Source organism: Pinus tabuliformis, chromosome 4_1 (genome assembly GCF_031772625.1).
Source record: "Pinus tabuliformis cultivar Carrire ecotype Pingquan chromosome 4_1, CPIR1, whole genome shotgun sequence".
Taxonomy (NCBI): domain Eukaryota; kingdom Viridiplantae; phylum Streptophyta; class Pinopsida; order Pinales; family Pinaceae; genus Pinus; species Pinus tabuliformis.
In genome coordinates this window covers 433,230,686-433,255,394 of record NC_142303.1, presented here as the reverse complement: position 1 = coordinate 433,255,394, position 24,709 = coordinate 433,230,686, and the positions used below count along the sequence as shown (strand labels likewise).

The 24,709-nt window shown below is 33.7% G+C and overlaps 1 pseudogene; it reads left to right on the top strand.

Moving 5' to 3' along the window:
• The first annotated feature begins 542 nt into the window (after positions 1 to 542).
• LOC149176150 (ethylene-responsive transcription factor ERF039-like) overlaps positions 543 to 24,709 on the top strand; it is a 29,624-nt pseudogene continuing 5,457 nt past the window's right edge.

The window sequence follows — 24,709 nt, the reverse complement described above, 5'->3', positions numbered from 1 at the left end:
TCTCTTCCTGATCTCTAGTTTTCGCAAGCATTCACTCAGGTTTTCACTTCTGTTTTTGTTTCATATGATGTTGTATCTGTTTTATTCCTCGCGGAAGTCTCCTCGTGGAAGTTTCATATGATGCTGTATCTGTTTTATTCCTCGCGGAAGTCTCCTCCTATGATAACTTTTTGTCCAAAAATGAAGGAATCTTGTAGCTGGACGATCTGCACATGACTTATCATATCTGTGGTGATGGATTTAGTCTCTTATCTGTCAATATCCTGGCAGGGGTTTGCTTTTGGGATATGATCCATGTCTTTTTATTTCTATGATCCCTTGTACTGGGCCTCTTTCAGAAATCGATTGTATATATACGCCTCTTTATATTCCTCATATAATATAATATGAAGCTTTTTCTTTCTGAAAAAAATCTTTTTCTCAAAATTTACTCCAACACCCATTTCTCTCGTCCCAAAAAAAAAAAAATTGGTCCTTAAATCCCTTTGTCGGATTCCCTTGAATTGGCTCGACTTCATTGAGCAATTTTCTAATCCGCCGCTATGGCTACTCGGTTTTTCCAAGCGTTTAACCTTGTCGGGATGTTGCGGAGTCGAACTCGGAACGTGATGGTAAAGTTGAGCCTTAAGCAAGGCTTTGGAGCTAAGCTCACAACGGTAGTACAATGAAGGTCTGCTTACACAACTCTTAACACTATTTAAAAGGAGAATTGGATTTGATTTTTTTTCTAAAAGTGGGACGCCATCATTGAAATTCTTAAAACTCAGTTGAGCCTAGGCACTTATGGTATCATGTAATCCCCGTAATTGGCAGAAACCCCAGAAAAAAGGCAAGCATAAAGCAATTATAAGCAAAGATTGAAAAAAAAAAAAAGAAGAGAAATCCCCAATAGAGATGTAGCATAATGAAATAGATTTAGGATAATGGAACACCTTTGTATTCCATACCAAACATTCCAAATTGGAACGAAAAAATGAGAGGAGAATGGGCCTGTGTGCCCTAATACCCTAACACCAAAGTAGAAAGGAGGCTAGGAAAACTAAATAATGTAGGAAGTCATAATCCATCAAACTAGTGAAAGAGCCCACATGCATGTAATTCCACCGAGAATAGCCCTCCATCCATGCCATTGTGTCACAATAATGTAAGGAAAACCTCTTATGGATTTAAAAGCATGTGACATTGTGTGTATATTTGTAATCCATTCCCTATGGATTAAAAGTGGGCAATATTGAATGGAGATTTGCAGTCTATTTTAAAACTAAAATTTTACAATACCAAACTTAAAATGAGGGCTCTTATACCAGTGACCCTCACTTCTATAAAGGTTAATGGGAACAATAAATCAAATTGAAATAAATATGAGTTCAAAAGCAATGCACCTCTCCAAGAATGTTGTTGAAAATTTGAAGAAAACCACTCTCTAGAGGAAAATAGAAAGAACACACTAGTCTTGAGAAGATAAAGTGAAATGGAGCCAAGGGTGCTCTATCCAACCAAGACTTACATTGACTATCAAGAGCATAAAGCCAAGAAAATAGGTTAAGCACACACTAATTCTAGGAACATATGAAAAACAAGATAAATCCCTAATAGAGATGTAGTATAATGGAACACCTTTGTACTCAAAATGACTATATCAAACACTCCAAATTGGGACAAAAAATTGAAAAGACGATGGGCCAACATGCCCTAATACCATAGTAGAAAGGAAACCAAGAAAACTAACCAATGTAGGAAGCTAGAGTTCGTCCTTTCCAACATGAATGATCCTTTCCAAAATTAATCCCTTTTTATATTCCATGCAAAAATTTGAAATTTATTAGAATTTATTCCCCCCTTCCCCCTTGAAACCTTGATGAACAAGGCCAACATTGATTTCAACCTAGAGTTGTTACCTTTGAAGCTCCCCCCATCAACGATTTGTCATTAGAAAATTGTGAGTGGTTGATGCTCTTTACCAATCTCACTACTTTAATCCTCAAAAATTTGTCATTGAATTGTGAGTGGTTGATGCTCTTTACTTATCTCACTAATTTAATCCTTGACAATTTGCCACTAAGTCCTTTTACTTCTAGCTTTCTCCTTAGCAATTCTACCATAACAATATAAAGAAGGGTCGACCAAGGATTGACCTGACATAATCCTATGCTAACTACAAAAAAAGAAGTGGATCACCCATTTACTAGAGGGGTGATCCACAAATTGGTTATGCAAGAGGAGATACATGAAATAAAAGAATCACATAAGTCAAACATATATAGAAAGTCAAAAAGAAAAGAATGCTTAACTTTATTGAAAGCATTCACCATATATAGCTTAATATTCATACCTTTATCCCCATTAGCTCAACTAGAATGAATTTCCTCGTGAACTAGAATGAAATTGCCAATGATTTGGTCACTTCTCCATGAAGCCTCCTTGGTTATCAATTACCATTTTGAGAAGCACTCTCTTCAATCTATTAGCAATTATCATTATTAGCACCTTATAAGAAGCATTGCACAATGAAATTGTTCAAAATCAACTAAAAGAATTGGGATTATCTTCTTGTGGAATTAACACTAAGAATGTTGAATTCATGCTTCCACTCAATATATTAGACTTATGTGCATATTGAATCATCCTAACAAAATAAAATTTGATGGTGTCAGCATGACTTGAGGAAGTGGATTGAAAACCCATCTTGCACAAGCACCTTATCTAGTTCAAAATCTCATCCAACCATGAATATCTCATCTTCAGAGATTCCCTTGTGTGAGCATTTCATTATCCCCTTGTGTGATTAGAATTGGGATATTAAGAAACATCTACTTAGTCTCTTTTGGTTCCACTCCACCTCCTTTGGAATACAATTCTTCAAAGTGAGAAAAGGAGGCTACCTTAATATTATCAAGTGATTTAAGGATTGTGTCATCATCCGTTGAAATTTCCTTGAATAATTTTTTCTAGAGCCTTGCTTTAGCTTGCTTATGGAAAATTGTGATATCAAGGTGTTATGCAACCAACTCACGAAATAGAAGAAGGGATAGATCAACAACTTCAAAATTAGGCTCTTCGAGGGGGAAACCTCCTTTACATTACACAAATGAACAATTCTCAGATGATTCAAATGAAAAAACCTCCTTCCTATATATAGGAGTCTAAGGGGTGACAATATAATCAGAGATGACATAACAATAGTAATGTAAGGGAACAACAATAACAATAGCGGGCTTCTATGGGACACAATAATAACAATATGGGGACTACATGGGGACAACAATAACAATAAGGGGGTTACATTGACAATAACAATGAGGTAATACACTAATATTATAAGGACCTAACATGCCCCTCTCCATCAAAATAGTGTTGTCCTCGACACTTGAGTAGTTCTAGATGCTTCTGTATAAAACTGTCATCTTCCCATGTGCAATCTTCAGCGGGTAGGTTCTTCCATTTGATGAGATACTCTGAAATTAATTGATTTCGTGGCTGTCGAGTTCTTGTTTCCGTGACTGCTTCAGGTTCCAATATGATTTTTCCTTCCTCATCAAGTTCTGGTAATATTGTTTGAATTAGGAGCTTGTCACCTATAACCTTCTTTACTTAGCATGAAACATGGAAAAACTGGGTGCACTCGGGAAGATGCAAGAAGCTCCAATTTGTATGTCATAGTCTCAATATTTTGCAAACACCTTGTAAGGACCATAATACTTTGGTGATAATTTATTATCCTTCTTAGCTTGCTTGAGGGATATTTGTTTGTATGGTTGTAGTTGTAAAAATACCCAGTCACCTACATCAAAATTTCTTTCGTTGCAATGTTGATATGTCTGTTGTTTCATTCTATTCTACACCAAAGGGAGGTTATTCTTTAAGAGTTGGAGAACTTGTTGTTGATGCTCAATGTGATCTTCCACTGCTTGAAACTTAGATTTTTCTCTTAAAGATGATGTGATGGACGGTGGATGATATCCATAAAGTGCATAAATGGGGTCATTTTTGTTGCAGTATGGAAGGAAGTGTTATACCACCATTCAACCAGAGGAAACCACTTGACCCATTGTGTCTATTTATAATATACAAAGCAATGAAGATATCCTTCCAAACATTTGTTCACTATCTCAGTTTGCCCATCAGATTGAGGATGATAAGATGAATTGTGAGCTAATTTGATCAGGTGTTCATGTCCTAAGTGTCGTAAAATGCTCAAACTTTAAAGTGCTTAGAACTGGTTCAAAGTTGAATGACTGGAAAGTGCTCGTCTTCCCGATTCCGGCGCCGCAAACGGTTCGAAAAACGGTCGCCGTATGAGGAAGTTATGGCAAAAAGAAGAATTTGTCCATAACATTAGAAATTTTAATTTTTCAAAAAAAATTAAAAAATGAATATTCTGCCTAGCACGAAATCCGAGGCAACCACCAAACATTAAATGTAACTGCAGTTAAGTTGGCAGAATTTTGGCAGGAGTGCCAAATTTGGCGGACCCGCCATAATTGGCGGAGCTATCTGGAGTTAACTAAAGTTAGCTGGAGTTTTTCTAGGGAAAAACTGGAGAAACTTTAAATGGCCATAACTTTGGCTAGGAAAGTCGGTTTTGGACGATTTTTTTTATATTTTGGGTATTTTCGACCTTCTAGAGCCATTGGTGTAGGTTACAGCCATCTGAGGTCATTTGCAGAGGTTTTGGAGTCGTGAAAGTTCTAGGAGCCACCAGGGCCCAGTGTTGTGAAGACTGTATAGGGTTGCAGGTATCCATTGGAGGTGATCCAATAGTCAATCCTGAAGGATTCAAGTGTTCTGAATCTATTTTTACCATCTATTTCTCCTGTAGATGCTTCTATTCAGCTGTATTTTCAATTTGAACATTTAATAAAAACAAGGACAAGCCCGGTTGGGAGCTTTGGACCCAGCAGACGTAGCCCTGGAGGTGGTGAACTGCTTTATCAACTTCTTTTGCATTTGTGGTTGATTTATTTTGCAGAACAAATTCATTTTAATGTGTTAAATAGTAAAAGGAAATAACTCTGCTATGCTTAAATGGGTCATGAACAGCTGAAAATTTCATGTGTTTTCTTTCTGCAAGACATGGAAATCTTTTAAACATGTTTAATTCTGAATTGAATACCTTGCAAACAAATTTCAAGTAGTTTCAAATTCAGATCAAGTTGGTATCAGAGCTCAGGGTTTTTGTGCAAAGATCTTTTAACTGTCTTGCAAAGTATTGATGCTTACCAGGTTGAAACTTAAAAGAGGGGAAGGACAGTTGACTAGAGAACGAGAGAATCCTCAGTCAAGGAAGGCCAGAGAGCCATCACCTCCACCTTCAATTTCACCCTCAAGAGTCTCAGCAGAAGCTTCAAGGATGTTTGAACATGAAGGAGAAATTCCTACAGAGACAGATCCAAGAGAAGAAGAAAAAGTCTTCAGAAAGGCTTTCTTGGACCTCACTGAAATGGTGAGGATATTGTACCAATAAAGAAATGAGAAATTGGCTGGAGAAGGGTCCAAACATCCACATGAAGGAGAGGGCTCTTCAGGAGGTAAGAAGGATGATGATCATTCCAAGAAAGGACATGGAGGAAATGGTGATCCACCACCCCCATCTTCACCTTCTTCCTCTTCATCTTCGTCTTCTTCTGTTCATAAGCATAGATCCTCTGGAAAAAGTTCTTTTTTGAAGCTTGATGTAAAATTCGAATTACCTATGTTTAATGGTGAAGTGAATGCAGAAAAGCTTGACAACTGGATTAGGCAGTTGGAAGTTTACTTGAGGATCCAAAATATGCATGATGATGCCACAAAGATTCAGTTGGCTTCTTTGAGAATGGATGGAGCAGCATTGGTCTGGTGGGAGGCCAAGACTAAAGAGGAGATCAAAAAATTTGGTAAGGTTACCTTAACATGGCCTGAATTTCTGTTAGCCATTAAAAAACAGTTTTATCCTCTTGCTCAAATGCAGAAGGCCATTATGAATTGGCAAAATTTTAGACAACTTAAGGGTCAGAGTGTCCAAGACTACACCCAAGAATTCAGGAGAAGAGCTCTCTTGTTAGGGGTAGATTTGCAGACCCAGGAAACCTTGCTGAAATACATTGGTGGCTTGCATAGCTACCTTAGACACACCATCTTGATGTTTAACCCTACTAGCCTGGACGAGGTTTGTGTCCAAGCTACCCAATTAGAGGCAAGGGGAAAAAACACATTTGAAGAGGGTAGAAACAAGCCCCCCAAGGGGAAAAACAAAGAGAAAACCTCCAAGGGAAAGAGCAAAAAGAATGCATCTGTCAAACAGGAGAGTGAGAAAGTGATCTGTAAACACTGTTCTAAACCAGGTCATGAGGAGAAAAACTGTTGGAAATTATATCCTGAAAAAAGACCTCAATTTAACAAATCCAAAGGGAAACAGAAAACTGCTGCTACTACATCTACACCACAAGATTTAGGGGAAGATTCAGGTGATGAAACCAAAATTACAGCCATGGGTTTGAAAAACTTGAAGGGAAAAGAATTTGAAACTCAAGCCAGCACTAGCACCTCAAACTGCCATGTACAAGCTCCTAATGAGGAAGAAAGAATTGAATTGTTTCATGTGAGGGTGATTTCAAAACATACTAAAATTGACACACTTTTTGATAGTGGGTCACAAGCAAACCTTATATCAGAGGACTTGGTCAAGCAGCTTAAACTTGAGACCGTTCCACATCCGAAGCCATATCCACTTAGATGGATTTGCAAGGATGAAAATTTACAAGTTTCAAGAAAGTGCACATTGCGCTTTGCAATTACTGCACATTTTATTGACACATTTGAACTTGATGTGGTACCTTTTGATATAGCAGGAATTGTTTTGGGAAGTCCTTACTTGTTTGACAGGAAAGCTATCTTCATTGCCATGAAAACAAATATCATCTGTTCAAAGATGGCAAGGAGTTCATTGTTAGAGCTCATCGCAAGAAGACAAATATAGCGATGGTGAATGCAGGACAGGTAAAAAGGCTGGTCAATTCAAGTAAGAATTTTGTTCTTCTTATGATTAAGCCCAAGGTTGATGTGAATCATGAGTCATTTGACAATTATGATCCAAAACTTAAATCAGATATGTATGATGTAGTTGATGCATATCATGAGATGTTTCAGGAGCCAACAGGTTTGCCTCCTAAGAGGGAGATTCAGCATGAAATCCATTTGCAACTAGATTGTCCTCTTCCAAACATAGGCATGTACCGCATGTCTATTATGGAGAATGCTGAAATAAAGAAGCAAATCAAGGACTTGTTGGACAAGGGTTTCATAAGGCCAAGTACTTCGCCATGTGGGTCACCAATTGTATTGATTCCAAAGAAAGATGGCACTTGGCATATGTGTGTTGATTTCAGGGCCTTGAACAAGATAACGGTAAAGAATCGTTACCCACTCCCAAGGATAGATGATTTGCTAGACCAGCTGAAAGATGCTCGATATTTCACTAAGCTAGACTTGCGCAGTGGATATCATCAAGTAAGAATTGAAGAAAGTGACATTTGGAAGACAGCCTTTAAAACCAAACAAGGACTCTTTGAGTGGCTTGTGATGCCGTTTGGTTTGTGCAATGCACCTGCAACTTTCATGCGGGTAATGGATGATGTCTTGCGTCCTTTTCTTGATGATTTCGTTATTGTCTACTTAGATGACATCTTAATTTTCAGCAAGTCTAGAGAAGATCATGTCATGCATGTTAGAAAAGTACTTGATGTTTTGAAGAAGAATCAGTTATTTCTTAAAATGTCAAAATGTGAATTTGGAAAGACTTCTTTGGTTTATTTGGGACACATAGTAGGAGGAGGTGCTTTGAGAATTGATCCTGCTAAGATTGAGGCTATTGTGAAGTGGCCTACTCCCAAATCCATAACAGAGGTAAGAAGTTTTTTGGGTGCAGCTCAATATTGGAGGAAGTTTATCTCTAATTTCTCTTCTATAGCAGCTCCTATGCATGCAGTGACAAGTGTGAAGCATGCTTTCCAATGGGGAGGCAAGCAGCAAAAAGCTTTCGAATCTTTGAAAGAGAATATTAGTTCAGCTCCAGTCCTTGCATTACCAGATTTGAGACAGCCATTTGAGATACAAACTGATGCTAGTGATTATGCTATGGGTGCAGTTCTTCTACAGCATGGTAAGCCTATTGCTTTTCATTCTGAAACTTTTAATGGTGCTGTTGTAAATTATCCTACATATGATAAGGAGTTGTATGCGTTGGTACAAAGCGTCAAAAAGTGGAAACACTACTTGATGGGCAAAGAAACTGTTATACATACCGACCATCAGCCCTTACAGTACTTGCAATCACAAAGCAAGTTACAACAGTCACGACACTTCAGATGGATGGGCTTCTTGCAACAGTTCCATTTGGTAATAAGGTATAAGAAAGGTACTTTGAATAAGGTTGTTGATATGCTTTCAAGGCCTATTATTGGTGCTGTTACTTTACTTAGGAATGATTCCATTGTACATGATAGTTACATAGAACAATATGCATCTGATGATGAATTTAAAGATGTGTATGCTAACTTGAGTAAAGGAAATCATGTAGAGAAAAATGACTATCACATGCATAACAATTTGCTGTTTCATTTGGGCAAGTTGTGTATACCACAAGGGGAGAGGATAAATGTCATAAGAGAAGCTCATTCTTCTCTTATTGCTGACCATTTTGGTTTGAGCAAAACAGTTGCACATCTACAGAGGTATTGCTATTGGCCTCGCATGGTAGATTCTGTTTCAAGGTTCATAAGAGGTTGTTCATTATGTGCTACAAGCAAGCCTAGCAACAGGAAGCTTGGTTTGTATACTCCTTTGCCAGTATCTTCTAGACCATGGGAGAGCATCTCTATGGATTTTGTAGGAGGTTTGCCAAAATCTCGAAAGCAGCATGATTATTTATATGTAGTAGTTGATCGTTTTAGCAAAATGTGTATACTTATGCCTTGTAAGAAAACTATAACTGCTGAACAAACTGTTGAATTATTTTTTCATCATGTATGGATTCACTTTGGTTTGCCTACTTCCATTATTAGTGACAGGGATTCCAGAGTTGTGGGAAATTTTTGGTCCAACCTATGGGAGATGATGGACACAAAGTTGAAGAAAAGTACTGCTTTCCGTCCGCAAACAGATGGACAAACCGAAGTTGTGAACAGAACCATTGTGCACCTCTTAAGAGGTATTGCAGTGAGCATCCCAAGCTTTGGGATGAACATTTGCACTACATACAACATGATTACAATCGTGCCAAGCACTCTTCCACAAACACCTCACCGTTTGAAACTTGTTTTGGTTACTTTCCAAAATCACCTCTTGATTTCATTCTTGAGAAAGATGTTGCCATTGAGGGACATAGTGACATTGACAAAGCTCGTTCATTCATTGAAAGAATTCAGCAAATACATCAGCAAATTCATCAGCAAATTCAAGAACAGCTTGAGAAGAGTCAAGACAAGTACAAGGAAAGACATGACAAGCATAGAGTCGATCACAAGTTTCAAGAAGGAGATAAGGTATGGCTGTACATTAGTAAGGAAAGGATGCAAGGAGAAGGTAAAAAGCTGAAGCCTATTCGTTATGGTCCATTCAAAATCCTCAAGAAGGTTGGAAATAATGCTTTTCAATTAGATTTGCCTTCCTACATGCAAATGTATTCTGTTGTCAATGTGGAGAACTTACGTTTGTATGAACCTCCTTTGATTGTTGATCATGAAAATGTTGTTCAGCTGCCATCTATAGAAGATTTCTCGCCAGAATTCTTAGATGAGCTGAAAGAAGATACAATCCTTGACAGAAGGACACGCACTTCAAGGAGGGGCAGTGTAGATTATGTTCGGGTTGGTTTCAAAGGCAACAAACCGAACAAGGCAAAGTGGATGGAGGTGGACAGAGTGAGGGAGCTGTACCCTTACCTCTTTAACAGGTAGTTGAAGGCTTTTGGGGTCCAAAAGCTTCCCAATGGGGAGGCGTGAGCAGGTGCTCATGTCCTAAGTGTCGTAAAATGCTCAAAATTTAAAGTACTTAGAACTGGTTCAAAGTTGAATGACTGAAAATTGCTCGTCTTCCCGATTCCAGCACCGCAAACGGTTCAAAAAACGGTCGCCGTATAAGGAAGTTATGGCAAAAAGAAGAATTTGTCCATAACATTAGAAATTTTAATTTTTCAAAAAAAAAAAAAAAAAATGAATATTCCGCCTGGCACGAAATCTGAGGCAACCACCAAACATTAAATGCAACTGCAGTTAATTTGGCGGAATTTTGGCAGGAGTGCCAAATTTGGCGGACCCGCCATAATTGGCGGAGCTATCTGGAGTTAACTAAAGTTAGCTGGAGTTTTTCTAGGGAAAAACTGGAGAAACTTTAAATGGCCATAACTTTGGCTAGGAAAGTCAGTTTTGGACGATTTTTTTTTTTTTTTTTTGGTATTTTCAACCTTATAGAGCTATTGGTGCAGGTATTACAGCCATCTGAGGTCATTTGCAGAGGTTTTGGAGCCATGAAATTTCTAGGAGCCACCAGGGCCCAATTTTGTGAAGACTGTATAGGGTTGCAGGTATCCATTGGAGGTGATCCAATAGTCAATCCTGAAGGATTCAAGTGTTCTGAATCCATTTTTACCATCTATTTCTCCTGTAGATGCTTCTATTCAGCTGTATTTTCAATTTGAGCATTTAATAAAAACAAGGACAAGCCCGGTTGGGAGCTTTGGACCCAGCAGACGTGGCACTGGAGGGGGTGAACTGCTTTATCAACTTCTTTTGCATTTGTGGTTGATTTATTTTGCAGAACAAATTCATTTTAATATGTAAAATAGTAAAAGGAAATAACTCTGCTATGCTTAAATGGGTCATGAACAGCTGAAAATTTCATGTGTTTTCTTTCTGCAAGACATGGAAATCTTTTAAACATGTTTAATTCTGAATTGAATACCTTGCAAACAAATTTCAAGTAGTTTCAAATTCAGATCATAATTGTGTACCCAAACAAGAAAATAATTTCGTCCAAAAATTTTCAGTGAAAATGGGAAATTTATCTTTAATAGTAAGCTTGTTGAGCTCCCTATAATCTAGACACATGTGCCATGATCCATCCTTCTTGTGCACCAATACTATTGGAGTGGAGAAAGAGCTTTGACTAGGTTGAATTATACCAACCTCTAGCATTTATTCAACCATACGTTCAATTTCACTCGTTTGGGCATAAGGATATCTATAAGGCTTGCTTTTTGGAGGAACACTTACTGGAATCAAATGAATAGCATGATCATGATCACAAATACCTTGGGAGGCCTTTGGGAGTCTCAAATACCTTGGTGTCTTTACTTGTTTCCCCGTGATACCCTTTAATTCATCTTCCTTTCCTTCCCAAAAAGAATTCAAGAAAAATTCTTGAGAATTTAAAGTTATTGTACCCAAAGATTGTAACCATTGGAGTCCTAGTATAACGTCAACACCACCCACTGGAATGGAAAGCATTTGACTATTCAATACATATTCTCCCATGGCTAGCTTGATATTGTGGCACTTTCCAGAGCAATTTATGGTTCCTCCATTTGCAACCATCACTTGACACTCTGGTGCTAGATATAGGAAGCAATTGAATTCCTTGGCTATCTTACAATGAATAAAATTATGGGTACTACCCAAGTCAATCAACACTATTACCTTTTCCTTCTTGATATGTCCTTCTATCTTGAGAGTTTTAGGAGAGGTAATTATTACCAATGCATTACAATATATGGTTAGATTCATTTCTTCTTTCTATGGGGTTTTTTTCTGGTGTATATCCTCTTATTTTGACGTCTCTTGTTCATTTCTTTCTTCCTCTTCACAATCTATGTAAAATAATTTCTTCTCAGCACACTTATGACCTTTAGTATATTTTCTATCACTACTATAACAAAGCCCTTTTGATCTCTTTTCTTCCAATTGTTTGGTATCAACCTTGTAGGTGGTGGAAGGATAGGAGCAACAACACTTCCATCTTTATAGTTGTGAGTGGTAGGCTTCCTTGTTTCCATAATTTTTCTTTCATTTTTTCTTGTCAACTTGAATGCCTCCTATAATGAATCGGTTTATGTTGGAAGTTATCCTTTAAAGTCCCTATGAAAACATCAATCCTATGCTCCTCTGGAATATCATTTACCCTTATATTCAATTTTTGGTGGTCCACCATTGAACCCTTTTGTTTGAGATTTATCAACTTGCTAAAGAAGTTGTTTCTCTTTGTATCCTCATAATGTGTTATCATTTCCTCCGTAAAAATTGACCAAGTGACAATTTGTTTACGAGAGAAAATCCATCGATACCATACAAACTGATTGGGTTCTAAATATAAAGTTGCAATGCATACCTTTTGTGTGTTTTGCACATTATGGAGATCAAAATATTGCTCCATCTATAGTATCCATGTTACAGGATCCTTGCCATCAAACTTCCTCATATCAATCTTTGGAATATGGTGGGTCTTCAATTCAATGTTAGAGTCTATGAAATCATGATTAACATTTCTTTTTTTCTCATCATGAGTTTCCTCTACTACCTTTTCACCATTAGGAAGCATTTCTTGTAGCAACTTTGTCAAGTCTTTCTTCAAATATTCCATGTTTCCTTTAAGTTTTTCTTATATACCATCAATATTATCTTCTATGCCATTCTTCAAAACATCCATCTTAGCTTTTGTCACTTTTTGTGAGAGTGAAATTTGTTGCAGTTGGTCTCGCAATTTTGATATATCATGTTGCATTTATTCCTCTTCTTCATGTGTCATAGTAGAGCTTTTGGGTTGCTTACTAGGTGTTTCCATTTTCTTTCTTCGGGGCATCAATTAATGATAATTATGCTTCACTATGCCCTTTGAATCACTTCAAACTAATTTTTCAAACAAAACTTATGCAAATTTTAAAAACTACACACCTTTTTTTCGCTTTGTAGGAGCTCGATATTGAATATGTTTTATCTCTATAATTTCAAATCTCCAAGCTCTGAAATTGCGTCCAGTGGTAGCCCTGTGAGTCCTCTTTCCAACTCCATAAGTCTAATCAAGATTGGATTCGTCAAGAAATATATATGCCCAATCTCCCAAGATGCCCTGATTATAGACTGGTTCAGTAGAGATAAATTGTACAGAGTGCCACATGTCATTTTTCGACCTTCGACTCTAAAATTGATACCAAACAGGCCAAAGTTTGTCCTATTTATGTCACTTTTTACTAAATTTAAATCTGATTCTCATAGATAAAGTTATGACGATTTTACCACAGTCACATGTTTGAGATGGAATTCTGGAGCCTGCAAAAACCCTAACTTCCTCGGATCATATCTCTGAAAATATAGCGATTCAATATCTGAAATTTGTACACGAGGTTCACCAATATTTCTTCTCAAAATTCTTTCAATTTCAGCTTCTGAAGCTTCGTAGCACAAAAATTATAGCGAAAATTTCACGATGACCTGTTTGAAGCAGCGAAACCCTAGAATCCAAAGCTCTGATAACAAATTTTATGCAACCAACTCACAAAATAGAAGAAGAGATAGATCAACGACTTCAAAATCATCTTCTTCGAGGGGTAAACCTCCTTTACACCACACAAATGAAAAAATCTCAGATGATTCAAATGACAAAACCTCATTTCTATATATATAGGAGTCTAACGGGTCACAATATAATTAGAGACGACATAACAATAGTAATATAAGGGCACAACAATAACAATAGTGGGCTTCTACGGGGCACAATAACAACAATATGAAGACTACATGGGAACAACAATAACAATAAGGGGGCTACACTGACAATAACAATGAGGGAATACACTAGTATTATAGGGGCCTAACAGAAGATCACCAGATTTTAGCCACTAGTTATGCAACTTCAGTCTCCAAATGTTTTTATTCACTTCACAACACCTTTTAACACTTTTGAAATAATTCTTTCTCCTCTAGAATCAATTCCTTTATAATTAACTTGACTTTGATTCAACCTTAAATTCTATTAATTTGTACTTTCAAGTCCTTGATTTCCTTCTCTAGTGATAGTTAATGAAAAACAATGTAAACTTTGAAACGGGAACTGATACTGTTACCCGTTTCGTAGAGATAGCAAAAAAAATGACCCGATTTTCAAAAGTGGTGATGCAGAATACACATGTTTTTTTTAGAACATGGTTTTTGGAACTTTAATTTTTTTCATGTGCATTAAGTTTTAGAATGGTAGTGATTTTCATGCTGATTTAAAAAAATGGTTATTCTGCATCGCACCCTTTTTTTAAAAGACCTATTTTTTGACTTTAAATTTTTTTATTGTATGGAATGTAAATAATTATTTTTTAAAATTAATAATTTTGGAAGTGGTCTTCTTCTTCATATTATCTTGTTTTTAATTTTTTTATAATTTTTTTTGTAGTGAGGTTTTTATTGTTTCGCATATTTAAAGAAGAATGTCGATATTTTGCATTTTCGATATTCTACATATTTATACATTGTTAATTAAATTTTCAATCCAAATGAAATAATTGTCTGTAAAAAACAAATATAAAAAATATATATAAAAAAATAAAAAATAAAAAATGTTAAAAAAAATTATCTCATAAACCCTAAAAGAATTTGGAAAACATAAAAAATAATATATATATATATATATATATATATATATATATAATTAAGTAAGTAAAAATAGAGAAATTAAGAAAAAACATTAGCAAAACTAGGGAAAAAATAAAAAAATTAAAAACAAACTAGTTTAAAAAAAATAGAAAATTAACGAAAAAATGAAAAAACTAGTAAAATTAATATTTAAAAAAACAAAAATAAAATCAAATTATTAAAAAAAACCCCAAAAAATATTAAAATGGCGGAAAATATATCTCTTCTCAAATGAAAAAATAAATAAAAAAATAAAAAAAACATTTACAATTTATCAAAAAAATACCTATTTTTGATTTTTTTTTTTAAATTCAAATTAAAAAAACCAAAAAAATGCATATTTTTTATTTTTTGATTTTTTTTATAAGTTAATAATAATTATTTTTTTTAATACTAACATTTTTATTTAAAAAAGTAAAAATAAAAATTAAATTTTTTTTAAACAAACCTTTTTTTTAATTAAAACAATCATTATTTTTTTTTAAACAAACTTTTTTTTTAATTAAAAAAATTATAATTTTTTTTAAACATTATAATTTTTAAATAAACATTATAATTATAATTTTTATTAAACAAACTTTTTTTTTTAATTAAAAAAATTATAATTTTTTTTAATTTTCATATTTAAAAAAATTATTAAATTTTTTTTTAAAATAAACATTATAATTATAATTTTTATTAAACAAAGTTTTTTTTTTAATTAAAAAAATTATATTTTTTTTAATTTTCGTATTTAAAAAAATTAATTTTTTTTTTTTTTAAACGGAGTTATTTATTTTTTATTAAAAAAAAATTAATTTTTTTTTGCTTAATAACGTGCGTAGAGAGAAAAGACAATCCTTATAACCATGTAACCCCAATTGGGGAAAAATCTAGAATAAAAAAATCATATATAGTGCATTCAAATTATCTTCTCCCATTTTTGGAGAGTTTTGTTTATATGAAGAATGAAAATCCCTAGAGAATTTCCCACTCAATGTTTAATCATACTAATAAAAAAATTAGTACATCATGTAGGGTGTAGCAAGGCCTGAATAGTGCGTGGGTCATTTTGTGAAGGAGAACATAAAAGCAAAACAAAAAAATTGGTCCTATGCAGTATTTCTTTCCAAGCCACTTAATCCCTTGTAGAAGGGGAGTGGTTCAAGAAACAAAATAAGAAACTCTCAAGATAAACCAAGCGCTGAGCTCAGGGCTCTTGAAACGAATAATAAGAACATGGAGGTCCAACGAAGACCGAACTGTAACTGTATAGTTAATGGTTAGCAGTTGTGCAAGTTGTTTTCTATGAGAGGTAGAGACAAAAATAATTATATGTATACATACCTATAGAAAAATAAAAAGAAACATAAGGAAGGATAAAATTCAGAGTAAAAAGGAAGCGGAAATAGGAACTTGAATTCGACTTACCTGAACATCCTTGATAGAGCATAGTTTGCAGCAATGGTTTCCTTCACGAACATTCTCGAAATGTCGAAGCAAGAGTTGCAACAAAAAGGTTGAGAAACCAAAGGGAAGATAAGAAAATTCCAAAGGACGCATGAGCGATCTACCAACATAATAATTATGTAGTATCTATACCATATTAATTCAGGGAGAAATGGTATAGTGAACTGTGGAAAAAAAATTACACCATATTAATAAATTGACACAAGGATTAAAGGTAGAATGTACATCACCAAATTTTAACCCAAAAAAAAATAAAAAATTGGATGGTGCTGCTATGTTTCGACAGCGTCAGTCGTTTGATCGAAAAGAACTTTTATCCATGAGCGTGTTGACAGGCTGAGGATGAGTTGCTTGCAACCTCTTGATCACCCTCTCAAGAGAGACCCTTAGTGGTTGAGATGGAATTCACAGGATTATAGGCCGGGCCCAGTTGCCTTAAGAATCATAATATAATGACTAATCCTCCTATCTAAAACTATTCCTAAACCCAATTATAAATTTTAAAATTGGAAATTGGTCCATACACAGTCCGAATGTAAAGTTCTAAGTCTGGAATAAACGCAAATGCAGTCGATTCGAATCAAATTCTCGAAGCAAATGCAGTTGTTCAGGGCAAAATGAGATGAAGATTAAATTCTTTATGGTTCCAAATTGATTGCCGAAATTAGCAGGGTGGTCGGTGGAGGACATTGCCACAAGTCGAGGGGAGAAACACCTCCGCCCACGGCCGCGCCACCACGGGCGGCCGGGGGGCGGGGGGTCGATTCCGATTCCCCGGAATCGACCCCCCGGCCGCCCGTGGGCGGAGGTGCCTGCCCTCCTATCTAAACTATTCCTAAACCCAATTATAAATTTTAAAATTGGAAATTGGTCCATACACAGTCCGAATGCAAAGTTCTAAGTCTGGAATAAACGCAAATGTAGTCGATTCGAATCAAATTCTCGAAGCAAATGCAGTTGTTCAGGGCAAAATGAGATGAAGATTAAATTCTTTATGGTTCCAAATTGATTGTCGAAATTAGCAGGATGGTCGGTGGAGGACATTGCCACAAGTCGAGGGGAGAAACACCTCCGCCCACGGCCGCGCCACCACGGGCGGCCGGGGGGCGGAGGGTCGATTCCCGGAATCGACCCCCCGCCCCCCGGCTGCCCGTGGTGGCGCGGCCGTGGGCGGAGGTGCCTGCCCTCCTGTCTAAAACTATTCCTAAACCCAATTATAAATTTTAAAATTGGAAATTGGTCCATACACAGTGCGAATGCAAAGTTCTAAGTCTGGGATAAACGCAAATGCAGTCGATTCGAATCAAATTCTCGAAGCAAATGCAGTTGTTCAGGGCAAAATGAAATGAAGATTAAATTCTTTATGGTTCCAAATTGATTGTGGAAATTAGCAGGATGGTTGGTGGAGGACATTGCCACAAGTAGAGGGGAGAAACACCTCCGCCCACGGCCGCGCCACCACGGGCGGCCGGGGGGCGGTGGCAAAAAAAAAATATTTTTTTTTAATAAAAAATAGATAACTCCGTTAAAAAAAAATTTAATTTAATTTATTTTTTAATAATTTTTTTAAATACGAAAATTAAAAAAAATTATAATTTTTTTAATTAAAAAAAAAATTGTTTAAAAAAAATTATAATTATAATGGTTATTTAAAAATTATAATGTTTAAAAAAATTTATAATTTTTTTAATTAAATATGGAAATTAAAAAATTAATTTCTTTTTATTTTTGTTAACTATTTCTATTTTTAAATTTAAAAAAAAATGTTTAAAAAAAATTATAATTTTTTTAATTAAAAAAAAAAGTTTGTTTAAAAAAAAATTAATTCTAATTTTAATTTTTTTTTAAATAAAAAGATTAGGTTTAAAAAAATTCCGTTAAAAAAAAATAATTGAATTTTAATTTTTTTTTTTTAATAATTTTTTTTTTTTTAATTTGAAATTAAATATTAATTTTTTTTTTTAAAAATTTAAAATCTTTTTTATTATTTGTATTTTAAAATTAAAAAAAAAAAATGTTTAAAAAAAAGATTGTTTAAAATAAAATTTGAATTTAATTTTTTTTTTTCCTTTTTTAAAATAAAAATAGTAGGTTTAATAAAAAATAATTAGATTTTTTTTTTAATAAAAAATATGCATTCTTTGGGTTTTTTTTTTTTATAATCTGATTTTATTTTTTTTAATATTAATTTCACTAGTTTTTTAATTTCTTTTCGTTAATTTTCTAATTTTTTTTTTAAAACTAGTTTGTTTTTAATTTCTTTTTCTTTTTTTTTCCCAGTTTTTGCTAATGTTTTTTTTTTTTAATTTCTCTGTTTTTACTTACTTATATATATATATATATATATATATATATATATATATATATATAAATTTATTTTTTTTCCAAATTCTTTTTCGATTTGTGAGATAATTATTTTTTTAACTTTTTTTATTTTTGTTAATTTTCAATTTTTTTAAATCTAGTTTTTTTTTAATTTTTTTTGCTTTTTCTTAATTTTTTTTTTCTATTTTTACCTACTTAATTCTTAGTTTTTTTTAAATGTTTTTTTGTTTCTTTTCCGTATTTTTTTTTTTCTTTTGCCAATTTTTTGATGGTTTTTTATTTTTTTATTTTTTATTTTCACTATTTATTTGTTTATAATTTATAATTTTTTTAGTTTTTTAATTTTTACCATTAATTTTTTTTTTTTTTTTTTTTTTTTTTTTTTTTAAGTTTTATATTTTTATTTTGTGTTTTGTTTTTATTATATATCTTAATTTATGTTTTGTTATATTTTTAAACTTTTTTTTTTTGTTTTGTGTTTTTTCATTGTTTTAATTTTTAATTTTATTTTATGTTTTCATTATTTTTTTAAAATTTAATGTTTTTTCGGGGTCATGAAAAAATATTTTTTAATTTTATTTTATGTTTTCATTATTTTTTTAAAATTTAATGTTTTTCGGGGTCATGAAAAAATATTTTACGCCATTATTTCGAAATGTTGAAATTTTACATTCGAAAAAAAAAAAGTGTTCTTCCAGAATCAACACTATTCATTTTGAGGGTGTTTTTTGGATAATTTTTGTGCAAAAAATTGGTTTTCACCACCATTTTTAAAACATGTTGAAAATTTACCCAAGAAAAAAATAGGTGTTATTCCAGCATCAACACTTTTCGTTTTTAGCACTGTTTTTTATGTTTTTTTGGGGTTTTTTGGCCAGAGTTCCTGTTTTGAGTTTATAGTTCCCGTTTCAAAGTTTACATTGTTGAAACTTAGCCCAAGATTTTAAGACCAATTTGGTGGTTCTTAACTTCTATTCCTAGATGAAAACTAGGGAACCAACTATCCACTGACTCTATAATTTAGTAATTAAATCCTTGATTTATTCATTTTTTAACAAAAAATGATTAAAACATAAAGATATTGGATGATATTCCAAATTTTCCTTAATCAACAAAGATATAGGACAACGATTTGGAGCTTTCTATGAGATTATTCTTATAGAAATATATAATTTCTATCTAATAAAGCATTTTGAATTGGAAAATTATCAAAGTTAGATACAAAATACCTTGGGCCTAGCATTTTTTGTGCATGTGTATCTTCCCTTGCTAGGTTCCACATCCATAAGATCATAATGAGAGATAAGATCCTTAATCATTTCTCAAAAGGGATCCTATATTATGCTTCCTCCCCGCTTCTCTTTCTAATTAAGCATAGTATCTAAATAACCAAAATTAAGATTGTTCTCCTAAAATTATGTATACCCCAAGACTAAAAGGGAGTCCCAACATTCAACTTTTTAATTTTAGAGAGAAGGTATGTGAACATTAATAAAGTTGATTATCTCTCCTAAACATTGATGCTTGAAATTTGTTAATAGTAATGTCGAGATTATGGATTATGTACTAATTGCAAGAAATAACTGTACTAGATTGTGCATAAGCCTCCAAAGGCACCCTTGAATTTTATTACCAATAATTCACTTGGTTTCCAAAAACTTTTAGCAACATTGGGTACTTTCTCAACCTCAATATTTGTCTCTTGGAGGAAGAGGAAAATGGGGTTTTCTATCTTTATCAACTATATAATTGCTTCTAATTTTGTTCTACTTCCTATGCCTCTGCAATTCCAAGAGACAAAATTCATTGCTTACATGCTAATTTTTTGCACCCCCCATAGATGGGTTTACAATGCTCTGATTTATGACAGTTCTCTCTCCTACAAAAAATGATTTCTCAATTGTGGTTTGAGTTCCCAACACCTCCTTATTGGAAATTTATTCCCTGCATTATTCGCCCATCTTTCTACCCTACCTTTTGTTTGTCATTTCCTCAATTTTCTCCTTATCTTATCTCTTTTAACTATTTCCTCTTTATTCCCTTGGTCTCTTTTCCCACTAAGTGTTCTAAAGGAATCATTAAGTTTTCTTAGGGATTGTTCTATCTCATCTTCATGCTAAAAATATTGCTTTATTCTCTTGGCAGAGGGATCACTTTATGTTGTTCTACAAGAGTTGATTTTGATATATTCTTACTTGAATTAAACATTGGTATTCTTATTGTTTCAAAAACTAGGACTGATTCCCCATGTGCCAGGATTTCATATATGTTTGAACTTGGATTTGACACTCTCTCTCTTGTTGACTCCAATGATTTTCCTTTGGTGCGCTATGGGGATTTAACAAGTGCTTCTTGTTTATGATCTAGATTTATATCATCAATATGGGTTTGTCCCACCATTGGCCCTAATCTATAGGACATCAATGGACTAGCCACAAGGGGCTCATTTAGGGTTTGTTAAAGATGTAGCTTGTTTATTAACAACTTTCTTCTTTTTCACCTGCTATGCAATGAACCTATCACAATATATTAAAGTTATTGTAACTAAAAGAAAATGGACACAAGCCACATGAAAAGTCACAAACTTATGCTCACTTGAGTATTTATGTGGTTGTCCTATGCATTGTAAGGAAGCATAAAGAATAATAAGGAATGTGTTTGATAGCATGCAAGTTGGTATAAGATTCATTTTCCTTATGTGCCCTTGTTGTGCTTCCATTCATTGTGGCACTCCTTCATGCATCCATTGTGCTCCACCACTCCAATCCATTATGTTCCAATGCTTTGTTCACACCCTCTCCACTCTAGTCCATGTTATCCTTTTCGTCCATTCCCTCTCCACTCTAGTCCACATTCTCCTCTCTTTCCATGTGTTTCAAACCAATGTAGCCCCACTATTGTGCATATGTGTTCACTACTATATATTCCCCTCTCTACTACATCAAACCCTCACCTCCTCCCTAATGCACATTACAATTGTATTCCAACTCCACTCTATCCAACACACACACACACACATATATATCTATATATATGTTGGCCATTGGATAATCCATCACTCCCTATGTGTTTAGCGACATGGATTAACCACCTCTCGTGGATCCATTAACTCTGGTGATGTGTTTGTTTACTAAAACCTGTGGGTTTTGGTGTAACAATAGTCATGAATACAACAAGTGGTATTAGAGCCAAAGGTCTCGAGTTTGAATCACACTCGTCTTGCGTTGGGGGGGAGATTATTGGTCATTGGATAATCTAGTTCTCCCTGTCTGTTTCACGACATGGCTTAATCGCCTCTCTCAATCAATTAACTCTGGCGATGTATATGTTTACTAACACCTACGGGTTTTGGTGTAACGACAATCATGAATCCAATAATATATATGTATATATATCACACACACATTATTATTGTCTCTATATTCCCATGGAACACACATTCCACTTACCACTTATTATATGCCCTCCTTCCCTCCAATTGTTGTAATTTACAATGTTGATGAGGCAAGCAAAGAATTCCAAGAAATCCTCTAGGGATACAACCAATATAGGCATTACTTCACAATCACCTATCAAGGATTTCAACAATGAAATTAAGTATTTAAAAGACTCAATTGATGAGATTCCCAAGAAACTTGGGGGTGTGGAAGTTAAAGGAATGAAGACTTATGTTGGTAATATTTCTTACAACTACATGATTTTTATCCAGTTCTTCTTAAGGAATTTAATCTATTCTTCTTGAAATCCAAGGATATGTATGAATTTCCCTAAAGACATACATCAAATAGAACAAGGGCCCATATATGGGAGAAATAATATTAATAACCTTGAGGCCAAAATTAAAGAACTAGAAGGAGTGAGCAAGGGGTCAAGTAGTCCAAATTCACATGCCACTTTTTCATGACCAAAACATTCATTTAATTTGAGTTCCTTTATTGTATTTCCCCACACACTAAATATTGGCATACTTAAGTTTGACGAGAAGGATGATAGAGAATTTATTAGATGGATAAACATACTCGATCGTTATCTCAAGATGCACCAAATCTATGATGAAGAAGAAAGAATAAATGTTGCACCATTGCACCTACAACACCCAGGTTGAAATTTGTTTCTATGGTGGAATTCAAAGACCTAGTCAAAGGATTGGGAATCATTTAAACAAGCTATTTAAAAAAAAAATCAAAACATTAAGGAAAAGGAATTTTTCTTCAAACTCACTCATTTATAATAGTCAATTTCAATGGATGAATGTTTTGATGAATTACTTGTGTTGGCCACTCACTTACCAAACTTTCAAGACAAATATCACTTACAAGTTTCCATATCATGCTTGAAAAAAACATAAATATTGAACTCAAGATGTTAGATAAGTACATTAAAATCTAGAATTGCTGAAGAGAAATTGCCTTCCATGCAACAAGGCTTCTGGTCCCATTTTGAGAAACCCAATCTCAAGTATATTCCCCCTAATAAAAGGATTCAACCATCTAACATAAATAATGATAATTTATGCTTTAGATTCCATGCTCCCAACTAGAGGCCAGGCCATACGTGAAAGAATAAGAAATTCTATTTATGTGAAGTACAAAGTGACAATGATAATATGATAGGTAATTCATCCTCATATAACTTAGATTCAAACAGTTGAAATGAAGATTATAGAAATACTAGAGGATTTAACCATCAAAATTCCACCCCATCACTCTCATTTTCCACGATGACCAATATTTTGCAACTCCAAGTTATGATAGTTGTAGGCTACATTAAGAAGACAAGAGTAATAGTGCTAATACATTGCAGGATTTCCCATAATTTTATTGAAACTAAAATATCAAAATTATTAAGCTTGCTATCTACCCCTCGTTTGACATTCAAATCACAATCCTAGGGAATAAAATTACTTCTTACATAGGGAAATTTTGTAAAATAAAATTTTCAATGAAGGAATACCAATTAGAATCATCCATATATGCCATGGAAATTGGTAGAGTGGATGTAGCATTAAGAACCCAATGGTTGTCCATAATGGGAATACTAGGTTGAATTTATAGAAGCAACTCCTAGAGTTCTTCGAAATGGCAAGAAGTTCAAGTTTTATGGAATCTAGAGTCAACTCCGAAATAATATCATCTAATAGAATGGAGAAGATGATCAAGAAAGGAGCACTATCTTTCCTTTTCCACCATTATGGCATGGAGTCCATCTTTAATGAGACCCTTATCCATGAAGACCTTATTAAAAAAAAAATAGAAATGGATTAGAAAAATTAAAGTTCTTTTTTTTTTTGAAGTTCTTTCTAAGAAGGAAAAAGAAAATCAAGTTACAGATAGCCCATGATGTAAAGAAGGAGATGTTACATTATATGAAATTTTAGTAGTAATTATTCATTGAATTTTTTATGTTCAAGGTGAATATGCAAAAAAAATAAGAGACCAAAAAGATAATTTAGGAGGTTAATAATAACATAGCTTAATGCTCAAAATTTAAGCTATGTTATTATTGGAAGAGAGGGGTTGAAGAGAGGGTTGGAATCCAGCAACTGCTAATCTTCCATCTGTCTTCTCTATTGAGATTGTTCGGTCTTTTCTCAATCTCAAGGGCTTCCCTAATTTTACGGTGATGGAATTGCGAAACCTTAGCAATAACACTCGCCTCCTCTATACAAACATGATATTTGGTACTCTCTGCATGCTCAGTTAAAGCGAAAGACTTGGTTCTCCTATGCTTGAGGTCAGCTGCATGCTCACTAATCCTGACGATGAACCACACTGGTTGGTTCGAAACGCGTCGAAAAATGAAATTTCATGTGATTTACGCCGAAGAATCTCTCATAATTTTGATATGGATCACAGAAGCCTCAATTCAACAATCTCAATTATTAAAAGACTATTACTTTTACATCATTATTTTAAAAGTTATATTAAAATAATAAATATAATTGTAAACATTTACATTTATCAAAAACTTTATACAGTTGAACTTTAATATAAATAATTCTTTTAAATATTGAAATAATGAACTTTTGTTTTTATGTATTATATTGAAATAATGAACTTTTGTATTAATAAGTAGTTATCATTAAAATAATAGTCTTTGTTAAAAGGTAAAGTTACAAAGTTTCTATGTTTATCTCAAGCTTATGATAACTTCAATATAGTTACAAACTTTTGATGTTTAAATATTAAAGTTATCATAACTTCATAAATTACAAAATTTCATTTTCAAAAATAGAAATTTATCATTAATTTCCATTTTAATATTATATTGTCATATAAATTATGTTT